General features: G+C 43.6%; 1 protein-coding gene across 1 annotated transcript in view; it reads left to right on the top strand.

Annotated features, from left to right (window-relative positions):
* gprin3b (GPRIN family member 3b) overlaps nucleotides 1–24,317 on the top strand; it is a 79,845-nt gene that overhangs the window by 19,756 nt on the left and 35,772 nt on the right.

Genomic DNA, 24,317 nt, shown 5'->3' on the forward strand with positions numbered 1-24,317 from the left:
CAACCACGTGACGTGCAATGTTTACTGCCCCGGGACGTCACCGCTTATGACGTCATTAAGGGTGCGGGGCGTACATCAGAAATGTGACAAACAAGGGGAGACCATTCAGTCTAATAGCTAAGCTCTCCCAATACGTCATCTCGATTCTTCCTAAAGGTTGTCGAGGTTTCTGCTTCATCTCCACGTCTCGGTAGTTTGTTCCAGAATCCCGTAACTCCTTGCGTAAAGAAGGGCTTCAGATTTCAATTGCACTTCCCCTTCATTCCCAGTAGGTGTCCTCGAGTACGTCCTTCACCCTTAAGCTGAAAGAATGTTGCTGGGTCTCCTTTATCGATGCCTTTGAGGATTTAAAATACTTGGAATGAGGTCTCTGTTTAATTCTCCGAGTCTGTCAATCCCATGATGCACTTGGTCGCTCTCCTCTGCACAGCTTCAAGTGTTGCTATGTATGGTGACCAGAAGTGCACAGAGGACTCCATATATGGAGTCTTGCTAGTGTATTATATAGTTTGAGTATAATGTCCCCTGAGTTAAATTCACGTTTTTATGATATTACTTTACACTTGTAATAAAAAGCAGACACGAGCATAAAGGTTTGGGGTTTTTTAGCTGTAAAGCAAAATTAGGTTTCGTCAGTACAACAGACGGGAAAACAAAGGCAGGTTGGAATAATTTATAATGGAGGACAGGAAGTGATGAAACGATGGCTGATGGGTAAATGATGTCATCATTGAGGGACCAGAGGTAAGAAAAGAACCCGGAAGTGGGTGCTATCAAAAGTCTTCCGGGACTGTTTATGGCGGCGGTGCTTCGTTTTTTCCTGAAGAAACAAGAAAAGAGAGGTTAGTACCCCGCCACTATCCCCTGGCACGACTTGTCGCGGCGCCCGTCGGGTCCTTAAGCCGCTCCCCATGCGCGACACACTTTATTTGCCTTTTTAATTGCTTCTGTGCATTGCTGAGTCGATGGAAATGTTGCGTCAACACAAACCCCTAAATCCTTTTCCGATGTCGCTTCCTGTAGCTCAGTGTCTCCCATTTTGTATTCGTAACTGATGTTCTTTTTGTCCACATGTAGCACTTTTTTACATTAAACTTCATTTTCCAGATGTTCGCCCAGTTCTGAAGGTTGTCCACGTCATTTTGAATTCTCTTATCTGCCTCCTCAGTGTCTGTCGTCCCTCCAGTTTTTAGTGTCATCTGTGAATTTCTCAATTTTACCAACCACACCAGAATGTGTGTCATTACCAGATAAAGTAATGGAGGGTCCAAGGACAGACCCCTGAGGGTCTCCACTGATGACCTCACTCCATTCTCCTCTTATCTGCACTCTTTGTCTCCTGCCGGCTAACCAACTGGAGGTCCAGTTTTGTTGGTTACGTCTGACGCCTACAGCTTCGAGTTTCAGAATTCATCTTTGGTGTGGGACGACTGAGTCAGTTTGAAAGTCGAGGGAAATTCTGTCAGGTGCTTTGTTTCTGTCAACATTTCCGGTTGCTTCTTCAAAAAAAATCAGAAAGATGGGTCTGGCGGGACCTCATCCATCCATCCATTGTCCAACCCGCTGAATCCGAACACAGGGTCACGGGGGTCTGCTGGAGCCAATCCCAGCCAACACAGGGCACAAGGCAGGAAACAATCCTGGGCAGGGTGCCAACCCACCGCAGTGGCGGGACCTTCCTCTCATAAACACATGCTGGCTGTTATTTAGAATAGTGTTTTCTTTTAGGGTCCTGCGGTGGGTTGGCGCCCTGCCCGGGATTGGTTCCTGCCTTGCGCCCTGTGTTGGCTGGTATTGGCTCCAGCAGAGCCCCGTGACCCTGTGTTTGGATTCAGCAGGTTGAAAAATGGATGGATGGATGGATTTTCTTTCAGGTCATTTTCTAGTTTATTTCTTATTATCCATCCATCTGTTATTCAACCCGCTATGTCCTAACTACAGGGTCACGTGGGTCTGCTGGAGCCAATCGCAGCCAACACAGGGCGCAAGGCAGGAAGCAAACCCCGGGCAGGGTGCCAGCCCACCGCAGTATTTCTTATTATAGTTTCCATAATTTTGTGAGGCACAGAAATAAGAATTATCCATCCATCCATTTTCCAACCCGCTGAACCCGAACACAGGGTCACGTGGGTCTGCTGGAGCCAATCACAGCCAACACAGGGCACAAGGCAGGAATCAATCCTGGGCAGGGTGCCAACCCACTTCAGGAAGTAATAATTACTAGAATCCATTTTGAAGTGGACTAAAAAACTCAGCTAAGGTTCACACCGCCGATATGATGATGATTTATTTATTTATTTATTTTGGTGGGGGTCCCAGGAACGTACCCAGCCTTGGCCCGACTCACACACACTCCCTCATAGAGACAAAAAAGCAACCAGTAATAAAACAGAAATTAAAAAAGGTATACAACAATAAAAAATGAAATATAGGCAAACTACAAGGATCCCACCCCAATTCATGTATCCAGCAGGGGGCGCTAGCTCCCTTGTTGGAATAAGTTCTTTTGTTGTTGCGGCGTATTACATAACCTGAAGCTATACAGATATGATATTAAAAGGCGATACCCCTCCCTTAGTGATATGGCGATAAGAAATCACATAGGAGAAATAACTTAGCTTTCTTTAATGATGCTTTATGCAGCATAACAGACGAGGAAGCCATGACAAGACCTTTCACCGAAGTGGGAGCTTGATATTGTCGCAGGAGACTGAGGGCCAGACCCAGCCGGGATGCCTGGAAGGACTGGGAGGCAGTTTATACATCCCCCGGGCCACGAGGGGGCAACTGCCCTGGATAAGGAGGGGACCACGGTGACAGAGCCAGGAGGCTCAAACCTATATGGGCCCGTGGCCACCACCAGGGGGCGCCCCGAGTGTCGTGGAGTCTGGGAAACCTACACTTCCTCCACACCTGGGAAGTGCTGCCGGAAGAACGTCATCGAGCACCTGGAGCACATCTGGGTGGAAATAAAATACAGTCGGGGAGCGGGAGCAGGACGAAGCTCCTGTGAGGAGAGGAAAGGCAGCCCACGGACATTTGAGTGTTAAGGGTGATTGGTGCTGGGATCGCTGTGTGCTGTGTTAGGACTGTGTTTTGTGTAAAGTGCTGGTGTTAGTCTGATGGTGTTCGGACCCGTGCTCACAATATATAGAGTCTGCCATTGTCACAGTTGCAGTGGAAGGATTTTCCGGATCGGATAACGTTATCTCCTATCTGTCCGTCGGCTTCAAAGGTGTGCCGGGCAATGTTTCCAAGGCTTTATACTCTTTCTCCATGTGCAGGCCCCGACTTAGGTGAATCATGCCATTCCCAAACAAGGCACGGAGAAGACAGTTTCATGCTGACTTTGACACACACAAATGCCCATTTCGCAGTTGTCCCTGTCTTGTCTTCTAATGCTTGCCTAGCAGTTCTGATATGGTGAACTCCTGTGTGCTAAATCCGGCCTTGTGTTAGCTGTACATGTGAGTGGATTTATAAAATATTTTTTGTACAGAGCACAGTGATATATTAAACTTTATGGGGAACAGCCCGGACACAGACAGGTAGACATGTTTTAAGGTCACCACACACGTTTATTTACAGACTATCTACAATGAAGACACACACAGACCCAGTGCCGCTGCACCAAACACCCCAACGTCCAGGCCTCTTCTCACAATGCCTTTCCTCTTCTGACCGCCTCCACTCCTCTCCTCCGACTTCCGTCCTCTTCCACCCGACTCCAGCTATCAAATAGAATGAGGCTGCCCCTTTTGTCCCCACCCGGACGTGCTCCAGGTGCCTCCCGATTAGCTTCCCCCCAGCACTTCCCGGTGTGGTGGAAGTGCCGAGGGCCAGGGCTCTTCAGGCATCTGGGCACCCCCTGGCCCCATATCATCCAGGGCAGCTCCCCATTCATGGTTCAGAGGAGGTGTAGTCCCTCTTCCGGTCCTCCTGGGCGTCCCGACTAGGTGCCACCCCTAACCACTCGCCACAACTTATAAACTTATTACAGTTCCCTTCCGGCAAATATACAATAAACACGAATTACTAACAAAAACCCCACACGATGAAGTCCATGAAAACAGCAACTGATGAAATGAAATGACGGAGGTAGACAGTCCAGAGGTCAGCACTCTGTATGTGAATGTAAAGATCAGTCCTACCGGTACTTCCTGATGAGATGTTGAGGTGTGATGGGATCAGGAGTGCGCCTTTCTTTGCAGGACGACAACAAATCCTCAGAGAGTCCTCATGACACCCAAAACAGGAGATGATCCGAGACAAAAGCAAGAATCCACAAACAGGCAGGACACCCCAGACACGAAACACAAAAGTCTTCCTCCCTCCTCTGTAGAACTGGCCTCCTTTAAAATTTCACGCCGGCCTCCTTGTACCCAGCAGCCCCTGCACCCTCAGCAGGCGACCAATCAGAGCCACTGCATTTTCCTCCTTTGAGACTGGAGTCTCATTTTCATTCTTTCAGTCCTCAGTCCTCCTTCTCCTTTCTGAAGTGACTGATGAAATGTGCCTCATAATTTTTTTTACAGATGACATCTTTCATTTCTTTCAATACAACTGGAGAGATTCCATCAGGTCCAGGGGTTTTATTAGTCTTCAATGCATTGAGGGATTGAAGCACATCTGACTCTTCTGCTTTAAAATCCTTAAACTCCGAGTTTGTTTTTCCTTCGGCATGAGGCATTTCATTTGTTTCTTCCTCTATAAATACTTGGATGAAATATTTGTTTAATTCATTTGCTGTTTCCTTCTCAGTTTCAATGATTTCTCCATTCGTGTCCCTAAGGTTTCATAAATTCTCGTTTATCATCTTTTTATAGGAGTGGTGTTAAAAAAAATTGCTTGCCGTACCTTTTGGCTTCTCCATTTTGATTTCTCTTTTGACGTTTCGAATACTTTTCTTGATCTCCTGCTGCAGTTTCCGGTATTCCTGTATGTCAGAATTATAGGGCTTTTTTATTTTTCTTGTACTGTGATCTTGTCTGTTTCACTTGTTTAACCCTTAAATCACCAAAACCGGCTATAGTTGGTTTCCAATGCAACTTGACAGAACATCGGAGCCGAGTATATTCGGCAATGTACATTCGTTGAATGCCGCAACCGGTTAAAGTCACTTCCCAGTGGAATTTGCCAACACGCTGGAGCTGATCAGTCAGTGCTGTACATTCAGTGAGCAGCCATCTCATGACCACTGGCGCCCCCTGCAGCACTGCAGCATCACTGTCCCCAGTGGTTTCAGCCACTGCACTAGACTGGCCTGCCAGCGTCAGCGCTTACCTCTGTGTGTTCACGTGCAGCCAGTTCAATTGGCTCGGTGATTTACTGAATTTCATCGATGGCATCAGTTGCACTTTGTACATATTGTTCCAGTAGTTTTTAAATAGTTTTTACAGTTCATTGGCAGTGTGTAAAAGTGATCAGTGTCGCAGTAATTGTGATGCCCTTTGCATGAAAAAAATAAGCGTGTTCCATTCAAATTTCACATTTTCTTTATGAATTGTGACGTTTACTTTAAAACTGCAGCAAAAAAGTATTTGGCGTCCAGGGGGTTGTATTAACCCCCAAGTGGATAGATAGATAGATAGATAGATAGATAGATAGATAGATAGATAGATAGATAGATAGATAGATAGATAGATAGATAGATAGATAGATAGATAGATAGATAGATTTGAAAGGCACTATATAATAGATAGATAGATAGATAGATAGATAGATAGATAGATAGATAGATAGATAGATAGATAGATAGATAGATAGATAGATAGATAGATAGATAGATAGATAGATAGATAGATAGATAGATAGATAGTGTGGGGGAGGAACGATCTCCTCAGTCTGTCAGTGGAGGAGGACGGTGACAGCAGTCTGCCTCTGAAGCTGCTCCTGTGTCTGGAGATGATCCTGTTCAGTGGATGCAGTGGATTCTCCATGAATGACAGGAGTCTGCTCAGCGCCCGTCGCTCTGCCACAGATGTCAAACTGTCCAGCTCCATGCCAACAATAGAGCCTGCCTTCATCACCAGTTTGTCCAGGCGTGAGTATGTATGTACAGTGCATCATCACTTTTTCCACATTTTGTTATGTCACAGCCTTATTCCAAAATGGATTAAATTCTTTTTTATCCTCAGAATTCTACACACAACACCCCATAATGACAACGTGAAAAAAGTTGACTTGAGGTTTTTGCAAATTTATTAAAAATCAAAAAACTGAGAAATCCCATGTCCAGAAGTATTCACAGCCTTTGCTCAATACTTTGTCGATGCACCTTTGGCAGCAATTCCAGCCTCAAGTCTTGTTGAATATGATGCCACAAGCTTGGCACACCTATCTTTGCCCAGTTTGGCCCATTCCTCTTTGCAGCACCTCTCAAGCTCCATCAGGTTGGATGGGAAGCGTCGGTGCACAGCCATTTAAAGATCTCTCCAGAGATGTTCAATCGGATTCAAGTCTGGGCTCTGGCTGGGCCACTCAAGGACATTCACAGAGTTGTCCTGAAACCACTTCTTTGATATCTTGGCTGTGTGCTTAGGGTCGTTGTCCTGCTGAAAGATGAACCGTCGCCCCAGACTGAGGTCAAGAGTGCTCTGGAGCAGGTTTTCATCCAGGAGGTCTCTGTACATTGCTGCAGTCATCTTTCCCTTTATCCTGACTAGTCTCCCAGTCCCTACAGCATGATGCTGCCACCACCATGCTTCACTGTAGGGATGGTGCCTGGTTTCCTCCAAACGTGACGCCTGGCATTCCCACCAAAGAGTTCAATCTTTGTCTCATCAGACCAGAGAATTTTCTTTCACATGGTCTGAGAGTCCTTCAGGTGCCTTTTGCCAAACTCCAGGCGGGCTGCCATGTGCCTTTTACTAAGGAGTGGCTTCCGTCTGGCCACTCTACCATACAGGCCTGATTGGTGGATTGCTGCAGAGATGGTTGTCCTTCTGGAAGGTTCTCCTCTCTCCACAGAGGACCTCTGGAGCTCTGACAGAGTGACCATCGGGTTCTTGGTCACCTCCCTGACTAAGGCCCTTCTCCCCCGATCGCTCAGTTTAGATGGCCGGCCAGCTCTAGGAAGAGTCCTGGTGGTTTCGAACTTCTTCCACTTACGGATGATGGAGGCCACTGTGCTCACTGGGACCTTCAAAGCAGCAGAATTTTTTCTGTAACCTTCCCCAGATTTGTGCCTCGAGACAATCCTGTCTCGGAGGTCTACAGACAATTCCTTTGACTTCATGCTTGGTTTGTGCTCTGACATGAACTGTCAACTGTGGGACCTTCTATAGACAGGTGTGTGCCTTTCCAAATCAGGTCCAATCAACTGAATTTACCACAGGTGGACTCTAATGAAGCTGCAGAAACATCTCAAGGATGATCAGGGGAAACAGGAGGCACCTGAGTTCAATTGTGAGCTTCATGGCAAAGGCTGTGAATACTTATGGACATGTGCTTTCTCAATTTTTGTATTTTTAATAAATTTGCAAAAATCTCAAGTAAACTTTTTTCACGTTGTCATTATGGGGTGTTGTGTGTAGAATTCTGAGGAAAAAAAATGAATTTAATCCATTTTGGAATAAGGCTGTAACATAACAAAATGTGGAGAAAGTGATGAAGCGCTGGGAATACTTTCTGGATGCATTGTATAATACAGTATGTATGTATGTAAGTATGTGGCAGTTTAAGGGTTAATAATACTCTTATTTATCCAGATTGAGGTTTTTTAGCCTTTTTGTTTTATTGCTTTTCAGAATAAACTAAAATGTCCCCCATTCAGTCATTCAGCGTCCGAGGCTGCACCGGTTACTGTGACTTGACCCGTGAACGGACTCTTTCCCATTACTGGTTTCTTCACACACATTCTGACTTTGATTTTCAGTGATGTTTTTTTAACTCTTGCATTGCCTTTATATTCCATTGTTGATCCTCACTCTCTCTTTTCATTTCATGCCCCACCTTTTCATTTCTTTCCTTTCCCAATCCATTATAGAATTATATTTACATGACCACAAAAGACACAAAAACAAAATGCTAAGAAATGGATGATCGACCGCTTCTTGTTGAGGTCGTCCTCTTTTGTTATTCCACTTATCAATGTGGAGGCAGAGATCAGCAGTCCAGAGACTCGTCACCCATCGTGTTGCCATCCATCAGTTGTTTAAGGTGAAGGGCCAACTCCCTGATCCTCCCTGGCGCTAATGAAATTCTCCGCTGCTCCACTATGCACAGATGAGCAGGTACCTCGCTGTCGCTGGCTCCATGACTGTGTTCTTACAGAAACTTTCCTCAGCCCCATTCACCCTTCCAGTACTAACTGAGAGATTTGACTTTCCCCTCACATTTCCCTGTGGCTTCATTTCCTCTCTAAGTTCTCTACTCTGCTCTATTGCTATACATGTTATTTTCAGTTTTTTATTATTACATATTTTTTGTAAATATATAGTTTGTTTGCATAATTTTATAAACTAACTGTGCTACCCATCTATGATGGGTTGAAATCTAAGTAATAGGCCTCAGTGTTGTTGGAGTGTATTTCACAATGCACATAGAAATAAAATGAATTGCGTTTGTCATTCCAACAGATGGCGCATCACAAACATTTGTAGTGTTAAAATGCATTGCATTGCTCATTCCAACAGATATCAACACTGCCTTTATGAATCCCATACCAAATTGGATAAAACAGTGAGATATGCATTTCATTTGTAATTTCAACAGACAGCACATCACAAACATTTTTAGTAATAAAAAACATTACAATTGTCATTCCAACAGATAACACATCACAAACATTTGTAGTGAACATTTATATTTTTTTTACTACAAATGTTTGTGATGCACAATCAGTTGGAATAAGAAATGCAATGCTTACATCACTGTAATATCCCATTTGGTATGGGATTCGTAAAGGCAGTATTAATATTTGTAATGTTAGAATGACAAATGCAATGTATTTCATTACTATACATGTTTGTGATGCATTATCTTTTGGAATGGCAAATGCATGCATATGACTCTATTATATATCATGTGGCATGGGATTCATAAAAGCAGTGTTAATATTGGTAATGTGCCATTTGTTGGAATGAAAAACAGAATGCATACATCTCTGTTATATGCCACTTGGAATAGGATTCATAAGGGCAGTGTCAATATTTGTGCGGTGCCATTTGTTGGAATGACAAATGCAATTAATTTTAATACTAAAAATGTTTGTGATGCACCATCTGTTGGGATGGCAAATTCATGCATATGTCTTTATTATATGTCATGTGGTATGAGATTTGTAAGAACAGTGTTAATATTGGTAATGTGCCATCTGTTGGAATGAGAAATGTAATCCACATGTCACTGTTATATGCCATTTGGTATGGGATTCATAAAAGCAGTGTTAATGTTGGTAATGCTTCATCTGTTGAATTGACAAATGCAATGCATATGCTGCTGTTATATCCCATTTGGTATGGCACTCGTAAAGTCAGTATTAATATTTGTGGTGTGCCATCTCTTAAAATGACAAATGTAATGCATATGTCACTACAAATGTTTGTGATGCTCCATCTGTTGGGATGGCAAATACACGCATATGTCTCTACTATATGCCATGTGGTATGGGGTTCATAAAAACAGTGATAATGCTGGTAATGCTCCATCTGTTGGATTGACAAATGTAATGCACACATCTCTTGATATATGCTATTTGGTATGGGATTCGTAAAAGCATTGTTAATGTCTGTGATGTGCCATCACTTATAATGACAAATGTAATGCATATGTCACTGTTATATCCCATTTGGTATGGGATTTGTAAAGGCAGTGTTAATATTTGTGGTGTGCCATCTGTTGGAATGTCAAATACGATGCATTTTAATACTACAAATGTTTGTGATGCGCCAACTGTTGGGGAGTCAAATACACGCATATGTGTCTACTATATGTGGTATGGGATTCATAAAAGCAGTGTTAGGTTGGTAATGCGCCATCTGTTGGAATGACAAATTCAATGCTTGCATTATATGCTATTTGGTATGGGATTCGTAAAAGCACTTTTAATGTTTGTGATGTGCCATCTGTTAGAATAACAAATGCATGCATATTTCTCTATTATCTGCCATGTGGTATGAGATTCGTAAAAGCAGCGTTAAAGTTGGTAATGCGCCATCTCTTGGAATGACAAATGCAATGCATGCATGCATCTCTGTTATAAGCTATTTGGTATGAGATTCATAAATGGAGTGTTAATGTTTGTGATGTGTCATCTGTTAGAATAACAAATGCATACATATTTCTCTATTATATGCTATGTGGTATGGGATTCATAAAATCAGCGTTAAAGCTGGTATTGCGCCATCTGTTGGAATGACAAATGCAATGCATATGTCTCTGTTATATGCCGTTTGTGGCATATGGGATTTGTAAATGGAGTGTTAATATGTGTGTTGGAATGACTGGGACACAGCCACTGGACAGACATACAGACGCTTATCTTTTTTGTTAAGGTGGGTGTTTTTATGATTGGCATATTTTTTTACATTGAAAAACAATTTTATTTCCTTTTATTTATTAATTTTTATATATTGTAGTTTTTCAGGAGGATTTTTATTTGTACAGAGCTCCACAGTCCCAAACGGGAATGAAGCACTGTTTCCGATGACAAGTATGAATACACCATGTCAGTTTGATGTGCCTGCCATTTGTTCAGGTAGATCACCTTTACCTGCCTCCACAGGTTTTACCTGCCTTGTCTTTTCAAAAATTAGGAAAAGCTCAACAAATTTACACTACCTGGGGTTCGCGTAGCTGTTCACAGGACTGTAAATATTAGTGATTCAATACAAATTATAACAATGTATGAGGCTGGCAGACCTCCGATTCCTCGCCGATTCGTCTTATTGTAAATTAACTCGAGTCGCTGAACGCAAACACCCCCCCCCCCCCACACCCCCCTACCCCACCCCAACTTCCCGTAGATTTGCGCCATAAACTGTCACTGAAACTGCTTGGTCATTGTCACGTCATCATAGCACCGTCGGCTTTAACCTGAACTGAAAGGCCGTCACACTGTTTTCCTGTTTTTTTATCAGCTAAATGAATGCTTGTGAGTGACAGGAAATAAAAGCGTAAAAGATGGACGTCTTCGTAGCCTTTAATTACGCCGATGAGGGCTTTTGCGGTTTGTGTTTGCTTTGGGTTGTGTTTACACACAGCAGAAGGTGAAGCAATAATTAAAATTCTGAAGAAAAATAACAGAAAGCTGCAGATAAACAGTTGACGTGAATCAAATGGGGTATCCTCTTCTAAGTAAGGTTTTGGACTGTAAAGCACGAGGACACGGGTTCAAGCCCCCCTAGCAACTGATTTTCACTTTGTGATAACTGTGAGAGTTTTCTGAAGTCCCGTTAGTGAAGTCCATGAAGAGATGCGCCGCGATGAACCTCTGAGGCACCCTGGCCTGTTCTTCACTCTAGAAAACAACAGCTGCTTATTGTCGTCTCTTTATTCTTCTTCTTTTGTGTGGTACACGTTGTGGTCGCTTGTCCACACAGCAAAGGACCTGGCAGGGAAACGCCCTCGTAGATGGCAGTGGCAGTGAAGTGCCACTAGGGGGTAGACTCACTCCATGATATGCATCAAGCCAGAGATTGCAGATTTGCGGCAGGCACTGATTGTCTGGGACGCTGAAGAACCCTGAGCTCCTGGTCAGGTTAGGTTGAGGAGCAGGCACTGGTACAGCATGTTGTCGCACCCACCACACGATGAAACAGCTCGGGATCCTGGTTGGCAACCCCCCAGGCAGACTCACGGTTCAGTCCCACCCTCTGGAAATGACCCTCTAAATGCCATAGCCAGGTGTTAGGTGGGCGTCCCCTTGGCCTGGTCATGCCACTCGGGTCCTCAACAATGAGAATCCTGCCAGCCGGATCACCCTTGGGGAATCGCTCTACATGGCCGTAGTGCCATAACTGACGCTCCCTCACAATTCAGGTCATGTGCCTCATACGGGACTCCATGAGCAACACAAAGTCAAACCAGCAGCACCCAAGGATTCTCCAAAGTGACACAGAAGTCCAGTCTTCGTCTCAGGTCACTGGATAGCATCCATGTCTCACAATCATATAACAAGACAGGAAACACCAGGACTCTGAAGACTTGGACCATCGTCCTTTTGTAGAGACATCGGGAGTGCCACACACCCCTCTCCAGCGACCTCATGACCCCCCTATGCTCTCCTAATCCGTCTACTGACTTCGTAAGAAGAGTCACCAGAGACGTGAATGTCACTGCCGAGGTAAGTGAACCTCTCGACTCTCTCCACAGACAGACACACTGCTGATGGCCATGCCCAGGAGGTCATTAAAGGCCTGGCCCTTGTTTTTTATCAGGACCCTCGCAAGTTTAGACACTCAGACTCCTCACTCAGTCTCTCGAGACCCCCATTGACTCCACGAAGATCACAGCCTCGTCAGCAAAGTCAAGATCAGCGAATCTCTCTTCACCAGCAGATGTCCCACAGTTGCTGGACCCCCCGACCCTGACCACCACCCAGTCCATACAAGCATTGAACAGGGCAGGAGCAGAACACACGGCTGACGGACCCCAGGATCAGCAGGGAAAAACGCAGAGGGTCTGCCTCCTCCACTCTGCACAGCACTCACAGTACCAGTGGACAGGCCGGCCAGGATATCCAGCAACCTTGAAACATCAGGATGTCCCAGGAGCTCCTTGTCACGTTCATGAAATTAGTCTGTTTTGTGACATGGCGCCATTAGAACATGGGTGAGTCGGTGGCCATGCAGGGACGAACAGGGCCAGCAGCAACACTCAGACCTGAAAGTCACTGAAGTCGTGCATTGATTGGATAGTCAGAGTCCATGATCTACTCTCTCGATCTCTCTCCATATATAAAACGCTAAGTCTAAAAGTGCAACGATTTTATGTGACATTTTTATGTCACTTTTTTGTCACCCTTTAAATCAGGCTTATTTTAAAACCTACATATATATGTTTGGTATCATCCATCCATCCATCCATTATCCAACCCGCTATATCCTAACTACAGGGTCACGGGGGTCTGCTGGAGCCAATCCCAGCCAACACAGGGCACAAGGCAGGAAACAAACCCCGGGCAGGGTGCCAGCCCACCACAGTGTTTGGTATCATTGTTTTCAGAATTTATCAAATGTTAATGTGATGTTGTTAGATTTTCAGATTCTTATTCCGTCTTTCAAATTATAAACTAAAAAATATCACGAACTCACGTCATGCGAGACGAGACTTTGTGCCAAGAGATTTAACCTGGAAATAAAAGACAAAGAGTAGGACAGCTGCTGTACAGGCTTTTAAAAGTTCAAAGTGCCGCACGAGATGAAGATCAGCAGCAAGCCAGCAACTGATCGAGCAAAGAGGAGGTAAAAAGAAAACTGTATTTGTTTCCTATTGTATCACCGTTTAAGAGGGGGCTTCGGAGGAGCGACTGCGTCTCCTTGGGGTGCGTTCAGCCCCCCTCTTCACAATGCGAGCAACAGAGACGAGAAGTGGCTGTCCCATAGCGGGGGCAAGAGGTGTTGGGGAGCGAACCGATCAGGGGGCGAACCTCCTGGTTTGCATATATGAGGATACAGTCAATGGGAAGTGTGGGTAAATAATTATGATTTCATTGTACTTTAGTTTCATTTTTTTTTGTAATTATTGTAAGTTTGCCAAATTGCATCTTTCATTTTTTCAAATGTATATGTGAAGGATCTGATTATTAAGATTGAAATAAATTGTCACTGTTATCGAAAAGAACCTGTTAAGTTGGAGGTTTAAATAAAAGCCTACTGAGTATTGTTTTAGTTAAAACACGAGAACAATCAAGACAAGTACTGGCCATTCAGCCTAACAAGTCTCACCTGTCCTACCTGCTTAAATCTTCTATCTATTATATAGTGCCTTTCACATTTTCTATCTATCTATCTATCTATCTATCTATCTATCTATCTATCTATCTATCTATCTATCTATCTATCTATCTATCTATCTATATACAGTTAGGTCCATAAATATTTGGACAGAGACAACTTTTTTCTCATTTTCGTTCTGTACATTACCACAATCAATTTTAAATGAAACAACTCAGATGCAGTTGAAGTGCAGACTTTCAGCTTTAATTCAGTGGGGTGAACAAAACGATTCCATAAAAATGTGAGGCAACTAAAGCATTTTTTGAACACAATCCCTTCATTTCAGGGGCTCAAAAGTAATTGGACAAATTAAATAACTGGAAATAAAATGTTCATTTTCTAATACTTGGTTGAAAACCCTTTGCTGGCAATGACAGCCTGAAGTCTTGAACTCCTGGACATCACCAGATGTTGGGTTTCCTCCTTTTTAATGCTCTGCCAGGCCTTTACTTTCAGTTGCTGTTTGTTTGTGGGCCTTTCTGTCCGAAGTTTAGTCTTCAACAAGTGAAATGCCTGCTCAGTTGGGTTAAGATCAGGTGACTGACGTGGCCATTCAAGAATTTTCCACTTCTTTTTTTTTAATAAACTCCTGGGTTGCTTTGGCATTGTCCATCTGTATCATGAATCAATTTGTCTGCTGTATTTAGCTGGATTTGAGCAGACAGTATGTCTCTGAACATCTCAGAATTCATTCGTCTGCTTCTGTCCTGTGTCACATCATCAATAAACACGAGTGTCCCAGTGCCACTGGCAGCCATCACACTGCCTCCCTCCACCGTGTTTTACAGATGATGTGATATGCTTTGGATAATGACCTGTTCCATGCCTTCTCCATACTTTTTTCTTGCCATCATTCTGGTAGAGGTGGCGGCACGGTGGCGCAGTGGTAGCGCTGTTGCCTCGCAGTTAGGAGACCCGGGTTCGCTTCCCGGGTCCACCCTGCGTGGAGTTTGCATGTTCTCCCCGTGTCTGCGTGGGTTTCCTCCGGGCGCTCCGGTTTCCTCCCAAAGACATGCAGGTTAGGTGGATTGGTGATTCTAAATTGGCCCTAGTGTGTGCTTGGTGTGTGGGTGTGTTTGTGTGTGTCCTGCGGTGGGTTGGCACCCTGCCCGGGATTGGTTCCCTGCCTTGTGCCCTGGATTGGCTCCAGCAGACCCCCGTGACCCTGTGTTCGGATTCAGCGGGTTGGAAAATGGATGGATGGATGGATTCTGGTAGAGGTTGATCTTGGTTTCATCTGTCCAAAGAATGCTTTTCCAGAACTGTGCTGGCTTTTTTAGATGTTCTTTAGCAAAGTCCAATCTAGCCTTTCTATTCTTGAGGCTTATGAGTGGCTTGCACCTTGCAGTGCACCCTCTGTATTTACTTTCATGCAGTCTTCTCTTTATGGTAGACTTGGATATCGATACGCCTACCCCCTGGAGAGTGTTGTTCACTTGGTTGGCTGTTGTGAAGGGGTTTCTCTTCACCATGGAAATGATTCTGCGATCATCCACCACTGTTGTCTTCCGTGGACGTCCAGGTCTTTTTGCATTGCTGAGTTCACCAGTGCTTGCTTTCTTTCTCAGGATGGACCAAACTGTAGATTTTGCCACTCGTAATATTGTACCAGTTTCTCCGATGGGTTTTTTCTGATGGCTTCTTTCACCTGCATGGAGAGCTCCTTTGACCGCATGTTGTCTGTTCACAGCAAAATCTTCCACATGCAAGCACCACACCTCAAATCAACTCCAGGCCTTTTATCTTCTTAACTGATGAGGACATAACGACGGACTTGACCACATCTGCCCATGAAATAGCCTTTGAGTCAATTGTCCAATTACTTCTGAGCCCCTGAAATGAAGGAATTGTGTTCAAAAAATGCTTTAGTTACCTCACATTTTTATGCAATCGTTTTGTTCACCCCACTGAATTAAAGCTGAAAGTCTGCACTTCAACTGCATCGGAGTTGTTTCATTTAAAATTCATTGTGGTAATGTACAGAACCAAAATGAGAAAAAAGTTGTCTCTGTCCAAATATTTATGGACCTAACTGTATATCCCCGCGAGACGCTCCATGGCCATTCTCTTTTGCCTCACAGGTGTTTAATTTGTCTCCCGTGATCTTAACGTGAAGATCACGTATCATCTCCTAGTCATTCCCTCCAACAGTATTTTTTTTTACAATAGAGAGACTTCTCTGAATCGTCCAATTTCGCCCACAGAATCTTCCACCAGATCACACACAAATTTCTTCTGAAGATTAGCGGCTCCATTTCGAAGATCTTCTACAGAGATGGAGGGAATTTTGTTCAGAAATCCAAACGTCTGCTCAGTGTCTTTGTAGGAGTGATACCGCCGATCCACTTTGCGTAGAGTGTCCTGGCTTCATCCCGAGCACTCAGGGTTTGGTTCGGGTCATCAGATAACTTTTGCAGTGACTGTCGTAGTTCTGATGCGTGTGCCGACCATCTCGTATCTGAAAAGCCTTTTAAAGCCTCTATCCTGTGGATCAGCATTCTGACTGGATGAAGATTCGACAGCCTTGAAATATCCAGTTAATTTAGGGATTTTCTTTAGCAGTTCTTGGTTACACTGTCCTTTCAGTCGTCGTGCTTTTCGTTTTTGTGCTTTGCTATCATATTTTCTTTTGGGCATTTTTCTGATATGCTGTCCAGCTACCCAGAATAACACAGTGGTGTGGTATGAACTCAAAACAAAATTAACTTTAACATCTACCCAATCAGCTGTTTAAATTTAAAATGTTTCTTATAGGCCAATGGGCATCAGGGAGGCGGTTTTCTTTTAGCAAATTAAAAAAATAATTAAAACTAGTTTGGCCAATCCCTGCATACGTGGGGGCCCTAGTCTGCAGCCTAGGCCAGCCTGTGCATTAATCCGCGCCTGCCCCCTAACATCAATGATCTTAATCAGTCCTCTCGGTTTTCAGGCTTCACATGGAAGAATTAGATGATGCTGGTCATGTGGACCTCTGGCCTTCAATCCATCAATGGAAGGACATCACGGTGCTTTGATCGGGTGGTGGTGGCGTAGATCAGCACCACAGAAAACCGGAAGGAGAACAGCAGGGAAAGTAGGAGTTAGTACAGAGTGCGGAGATATGATAGAAATGATAATTCAATGCATATACAGAATATCAGGGTTACACTAAACTGAAGTGATGAGGAAGCCATGTTAAAATAATGAGTTTTTAGCAGTTTGTTTAAAGTGCTCCACTGTTTTTGCCTCAGTAAACTGTGTCACAAAAACGACCAAAAGACATTGAGAAGGTTTGGGGCAGCCACCTGTATAATTTTTCCCAGCTGCAAAATTGATTCAAAAGAACAGACATGTTCACACGACTGAGTCCAAAACAGAACTGATTTACTAGAAACAAGATGGCGGCTTTAAAGGCCAGTATGGGAAGTGATGTCATCAGGACCGGAACCGGAACTGTTGGCTGCCCCAGAGCCGGGCGGGATTTCCTTAGAATGGTCTGTAAGGAATCGAGAGAGAGAATTAGTGCACTTCGCCACCCTCTGGTCCGGTGTGGAATTACATGTACCCTACTCAGGCCCTTTAGTTGTCTCCTAAACACGCATGTGTGACAAGTCGTTTTCCAGATTTGAGGTGCATAACAGGAGAAGGCCACCTCACCACTTCTTTTAAGTTCTCAGAATTATAAGCAGACCCTCATTTGAAGATCTGAGGTTACAATTTGAGGTGTAAGGCGACAGGCATTTTGAGATATAGGATGGAGCAGATGAGTGAAGGCTTTCTAAACCATCCGCAGTATTTTAAAGTCAATAATGATCCCTTTATGCGATGTTCTGGTCAGCTGTGTGGTATAAATACACAGTCTGTATTATAAATGCGAGCACAAGATTGGCATCTTTTTTTCGTAGGCAGGGCGATGTGCCATTATCTGTTGGTTCACTCGAGGTGGCTGTAGATTCAGTGGTTGTCTGTATGCCAGGAGGAGAAGTTCTGGGAAAATATCTCTCAGCGTCTCATCATTATGTAGAATTGGCTGAAGTCCTTTTATAATGTTTTGAAGCACTTCAACATGTTGGTTATAGGTGACAGCATAAACACTGACATTCACTGAGCTGAGCGAGACTTGCTGTTCCTTAGATGTTCATTTGGGTTCTTCTATGAGTTTTCTATGTGCTCTTGGCGTTGTTTTATTAGGCCGGCCACTTCTGGGCAGATTTAACTGTACCAGTCTTCCAAGTTTTCTCCACTTGGAGATAATGGTTCTTGTGGTGGTGTAAAATAAAAAGAGAGGATAATAATAAAGAGCTGGGGGTGCCAAGATACCTCCCCAGTATAATAGGATGCAGCAAAATTGAAAAATAAAACACACACACAATTATTGCAGAGTCATCTCTGCAGACGCGAGTTCTAACAGAACTGCCAAAGATGGTGGAGCTTCCACCTTTCAGTCCTCTGGGCAGGAAGAGGCGGGTCCAGGTAGACAGACACTGGAAGTGATGTCAGTGGTGTTCTAGCTGTCAATCATCCAGTCTGCAGAAGGAGAAAAAGGGAAAGATATTAAGACAGAGCGCCAACCCCTGGTGTGGTGGTGGAATTACAGTCACTAGAGCCCTTCATCTGTCCCTCATGTACAGTCATATGAAAAAGTTTGGGAAGCCCTTTCAGCCTGCATAATAATCGACTCTCCTTTCAACAATAAAGATAACAGTGGTATGTCTTTCATTTCCTAGGAACATCGGAGTACTGCAGTGTTTTCTGAACAAAAATTTTTAGTGTATGAAATTAAATCAAATGTGAAAAACTGGCTGTGCACAAATGTGGGTCCCCTTGTCATTGTGCTGATTTGAATGCCTGTCACTGCTCAATGCTGATTACTTGGTGTGGTGAGCTTGTTAAGCCTTGAACTTCATAGACCGGTGTGTCCCATCATGAGATATAAAGGTATTTAAGGTGGTCAGTTACAAGTTGTGCTTCCCTCCCTTTGACTCTCCTCTGAAGAGCAACAGCACGGGATCCTCAAAGCAACTCTCCAAAGATCTGAAAACAAAGATTGCTGAGTCTCCTGGTTTAAGGGAAGGCTACAAAAAGCCATCTCAGAGGTTTAAAATGTCAGTTTCTGTAACTGTAAGGAATGGAATCAGGAAATGGAAGGCCACAGGCACAGTTGCTGTTAAACCCAGGAGGTCTGGCAGGCCAAGAAAAATACAGGAGTGGCATATGAGCAGGATTGTGAGAATGGTGACAGACAACCCACAGATCACCTCCAAAGACCTGCAAGAACATCTTGCTGCAGATGGTGTATCTGTACATCGTTCTACAATTCAGCGCAATTTGCACAAAGAACATCTGTATGGCAGGGTGATGAGAAAGAAGCCCTTTCTGCACTCACGCCACAAACAGAGTCACTTGTTGTATGCCAATGCTCATTTAGACAAGTCAGATTCATTTTGGAACAAAGTGCTTTGGACTGATGAGACACAAATGGAGTTATTTGGTCAGAACAAAAAGCACTTTGCATGGCGGAAGAAGAACACCGCATTCCAAGACAAACACCTGCTACCTCCTGTCAAATTTGGTGGAGGTTCCATCATGCTGTGGGGTTGGCTGTGTGGCTAGTTCAGGGACTGGGGCCCTTGTTAAAGTCGAGGGTCACATGAATTCAACCCAGTATCAACAAATTCTTCAGGATAATGTTCAAGCATCAGTCACAAAGTTGAAGTTACGCAGGGGTTGGATATTCTAACAAGACACCGACCCAAAACACAGTTGGAAATCTACAAAGGCATTCATGCAGAGGGAGAAGTACAATGTTCTGGAATGGCCGTCACAGTCCCCTGACTTGAACATCATAAAATCTATGGGATGATTTGAAGCAGGCTGTCCATGCCATCAAATTGAACTGAACTGGAGAGATTTTGTATGAAGAATGGTGAACAAGACCTCCATGCAGAATCAGACACTCATCAGAGGCTATAGGAGGACAGCGTCTAGAGGACAAAAGGAGGCTCAACTAAGTATTGATGTCATATCTCTGTTGCGGTGCCCACATTTATGCACCTGTCTAATTTTGTTATGATGCATATTGCATATTTTCTGTTAATCCAATAAACTTAATGTCACTGCTGAAATCCTACTGTGTCCATAAGACATGTCAAATATTAAAAGGAAGTTGCTACTTTGAAAGCTCAGCCAATGAGAAGCAAAAATCCAAAGAATGAAGAGGGGTTGACAAACTTTTTCATATGACTGTATATGCACATAACAGTAGAGTTGTAGGATTTTAGAGATTTCTTTATAAATCTTTCCCAACTAATGTGTTTCAGTAACTTTCATTCTCTAGTCTTCTGGTCTTTCTTTTGATTGAGTGGTGGCGTGCTGTGTGTTGAGACCTTTCAGCCAACTTCACATTGCTGGAAAAGTTCTGTTGAAAGGCTGGCAGCAGTGTGCTTGGGTGTGTTCACTCCAATCTAACCCATTGCCATTTCCATTTGGTTCATTGGTTGATTAAGTGAAGGGGGCAGCTACTTTTCACATGGGTGATAAAGGTGCTGGTGAACATTTCCTTCTTCAATAAATCAAATGATTATTCAAAAGCTGCACATTGTGTTTACTTTTGTACGTATTCTACTAAATTTGTTTGGAGATCAGAAACAATGAAGCGTTACAAATAAGCAAAGATAGAGGTAATTAGGAAGGGGGGAAATACTTTTTCACAGCACTGTGTATCAGCCTGTCTGGTTAACCGTCTTCCATTGGCCAAAGAGAACTGTGACATCAGGATTTGACGGAGAGCACCTGATCAAGTGAGTCAGCCCGTGTTAGCAGCGTGATGTGGGTGCAGGTGTCACGTTCTGTTACCACGGTGATGTGGTCATGTGATTTGGTTTGTGATGTCACAGTGGTAGATCCTCCCCCTGTGAAAGCAATTTTTAGGTCATCAGGTGTTCTCGTTCTGTCTGTGCCATCAACGCTTCGATTCTTGACACTTTAAAAATTTGACTCTTCATAGACGAGTTTTTCTCCCAAATTATGAAGGTAGTTTTTTGGGTGATGGGGTTGTCTATGAAAATATTAAATCTCTTCGTTATTTTCTTTCCAGACGTGTTTTTATATGAGTCAATTTTTATTGCATCAGATGTTTACTGTGTCAGCTTTTTTGTTTTCTGGTGGATACTTCTATTTTATGGCATCATTGCATAAACACCAGGTACAGTACATGCTTCTGACCGTACAAAAGCCGTCATTAATGAATTGGCGTCATCCAAGATTGTGGAAGTGTTGTAATCATAAATTCTGATCTTGAAAAATATTGCAATTCCTTTTAACTTTTGATTTTTGGGTAGCATTGTGTAGCAACAATTATTTTGACTACCTGGTTACGACTCCTTTCAGGCATTTAGATCTGTGATTCAACTCCCGGTCCATTTAAAGTTCTAAATCTTCTTAATTCTCATTGGCAGAACAGTCAATGTGAGTTAAGCAAATCAGCGCCTTGCATAAAGAGGAAATGCAATTCGTGTGTGATTGATCTTTTGCATGGAAGACAGGACTCTTGACCAGTGAATGGGGGGGTGGGGGGGGTCTTCTTGACCAATAAATTAGGGGAAGAAGCGAATCTTCTGGACCAATGAATAAGAAGAAGAGGCGGATCTTCCTGACAAATGAATAAGAAGGAGAGGCGGATCTTCCTGAGCAATAAATTAGAGGAAGAAGCGAATCTTCTCGACCAATGAATAAGAAGAAGAGGCGGATCTTCTTGACAAATGAATAAGAAGGAGAGGCGGATCTTCCTGACCAATAAATTAGGGGAAGAAGCGAATCTTCTCGACCAATGAATAAGAAGGAGAGGCAGATCTTCTTGACCAATGAATGAGGAGAGAGTGATCTTTAATTCAAAAGATCAATCCCAGCCGAATTGCATTTCCTGTTTGTTCCTGGCACTGAAGCTTTCCAGAAGCTTTTATTCCATAATATTTTACCAAAAAAATGCATGAAATGTATATGTTGTGAGCCGTGATTCAATACTTGGCCCATTTTAAGTGCTCAGTCTGCTCAATTTTCACTGCCAGTACAGTCAATATGAGTTAGGCATATTCCGTGCCAGGCATAAAAAGGAAATGCAATCTGCAGGGGATTAATCTTTTAATTTGAAGACTGGACTCTTGACCAATGATTGAAGGAGGGAGGCGAATCTTCTTGACCAGTGAATAAGAAGGAGAGCCCGATCTTCTTGACCAAATCAAACAGGGGGAGAGAGAGGGATCTTCAATATAAAAGATCAGTCCCATAAGAACTGCATTCCCTGTTTGTTCCTGGCACTGAAGCTTTCCAGAAGCTTTTATTCCACAATATTTTATCAAAAAATGCATGACGTTTACACACTGTGAGCCGTGATTCAATACCCAACCCATGTAAAATGCTCAATCTGCTCAATTTTCACTGCCAGAATGGTCAATACGAGTTAGGCACATCAGTGCCAGGTATAAAAAGGAAACGCAATTTGTATAGGATTGATTCTTTTTGAATTAAAGACTGGACTCTTGACCAATGAATGACATGGAGAGAGAGAGGGATCATCAATCCAAAAAACTCAATCCCATGCAAATTACGTTTCCTGTTTATTCCTGGTGCTGATTTTTCCTGAACCCTTTATTGAACAAAATTTATTCAAAAAATGTGTGAAGTTTGCATGTTGTGATATCAAGAGCCATATCTGAGTATACGAGAAAGCCTAGGGGGAGACCACTCCCGATTTTTAATAAATGTGCAATCTTGTTTTAGGGTATTAAGTTTTGCTCGATGAGAGAAAATTTTAATTGAAATTATTTTTAGCAAAGTGCTGCAGCAAAACAAAAGTTGAAAACAGTGACGGGGTCTGAATCCACTGCAGCTGGTTGTGACATTTCTTGTTATCCTCCATTAAGAAAAGAACCTAAGAGCTTAGTAGGTGCCTATCATTTTAGGTGGTCTGACTGCACATTACACAGTGTATCAGGTGTGACTCATCCAGGTGGGATTCCTGCCTTGTTTTCTGTGCTGCCTGGATAGGCCGTGGGGGCACCAGATGAAAGGTCCTATAATGAAAAACGCCTTCGACTGTTCATTTAACAGTCACAGTGAGAGCGACTGCAGACATTCATGACACATATTCTTTTTTTTTTTAGATAACATCCCACTTTTTTGCTTTAAAGTCCAAATCTTGTTGACATTTAAAGAGGTGAAGTACCACGGGGGTCAAAGAAAATGGATATGCCCCTTGGATGGCACACAGAGTGAGCAGAAACGCACATGTCAGAACACAAGCAGGCTGAATTTCCAGCCGCAAATCGGATTTATCCTGTAATTATCGGACCCTCCGCTTCAGACCGACGCTGACATCCCCGCGTTCTCCACATTTTATTTATTTATTTATTTTTCGTGTTTCGGCTGCCTGGCTAAATCCCTCCACAGACTATTGCAGGCATTTTTAATTCCCTCGTGAAAAGAAGAAAAATGTGCTGTCTATTAGGCTGCAGCTCATGGGCTCAGGTCCTCGTCTCCATATTGATATTAAAATTTTGCTTTGATCTGCTCGAGCGAGTCCCCCGGGAACACCGAGGGTTTTTTTTTTCATCAAATCAGTCTTCACCGTTTTTCTTTTTTATTTTGTCACGTTGAAGGGAAGGTTGAGATTGCGGCGTGTTGTCGGAACGCCTCCCAGAGTGGCGTCGCATGTCGGGCAGCCTTCTCCACTCGGATTGGGGTTCATGAGGCAGTGAAAGTGTCTGCGGTCCACGCATGGGCTTGTGGCCAGTTCAGCCGCACACTTACAGACTGTGGGAATCGCTTCTGGAAACTATTTTTAAAGTACATGCGGTCAAATTAAGAAAACATTGATGATTTGATTTGCCCAGAGATTTGACTAAAAGAAACTGTTGGCAACAGCGAGCCCCAAACCCTCAAACACAATCACACGATCACAGTCCCAGTCAAATAAAGGGTGTTTATTAAACACAATACCTCCAAAGTTGACACAAGCACAGGTTCTCTCTTTCTTTCTCCTAAATACCTTACAATTCCTTTCATTATCGCACTGTCATCCTCCAGTTAAGTGTTGCTCTCCGAACTCCCAGCTCCAACTCGCAGTCCCATTTATTGCAGGCCTGGGATACTTCTGGTGCCAGGACTGCTGCCCATATGGTCATATGGAAGTCCAACAGGGAGCACATCTCCCTGCAGCGCCCTCCTGTGGCACTCGCAGAGCCAAGCTTGGCTGTTCTGCTGGACTACATCTCCCAGCGTGCCCTACTGGGTACCAACATCAAGCGTCCTGGGGCAATAAGAGTCCCCAGCAACATTTTCTTCCAGTGGGCTGTCCGTCCATCTCTGGCCATCACTTCCAAGTCTGGAACATTTCCCTCC

Source organism: Erpetoichthys calabaricus, chromosome 5 (genome assembly GCF_900747795.2).
Source record: "Erpetoichthys calabaricus chromosome 5, fErpCal1.3, whole genome shotgun sequence".
Lineage (NCBI taxonomy): Eukaryota > Metazoa > Chordata > Cladistia > Polypteriformes > Polypteridae > Erpetoichthys > Erpetoichthys calabaricus.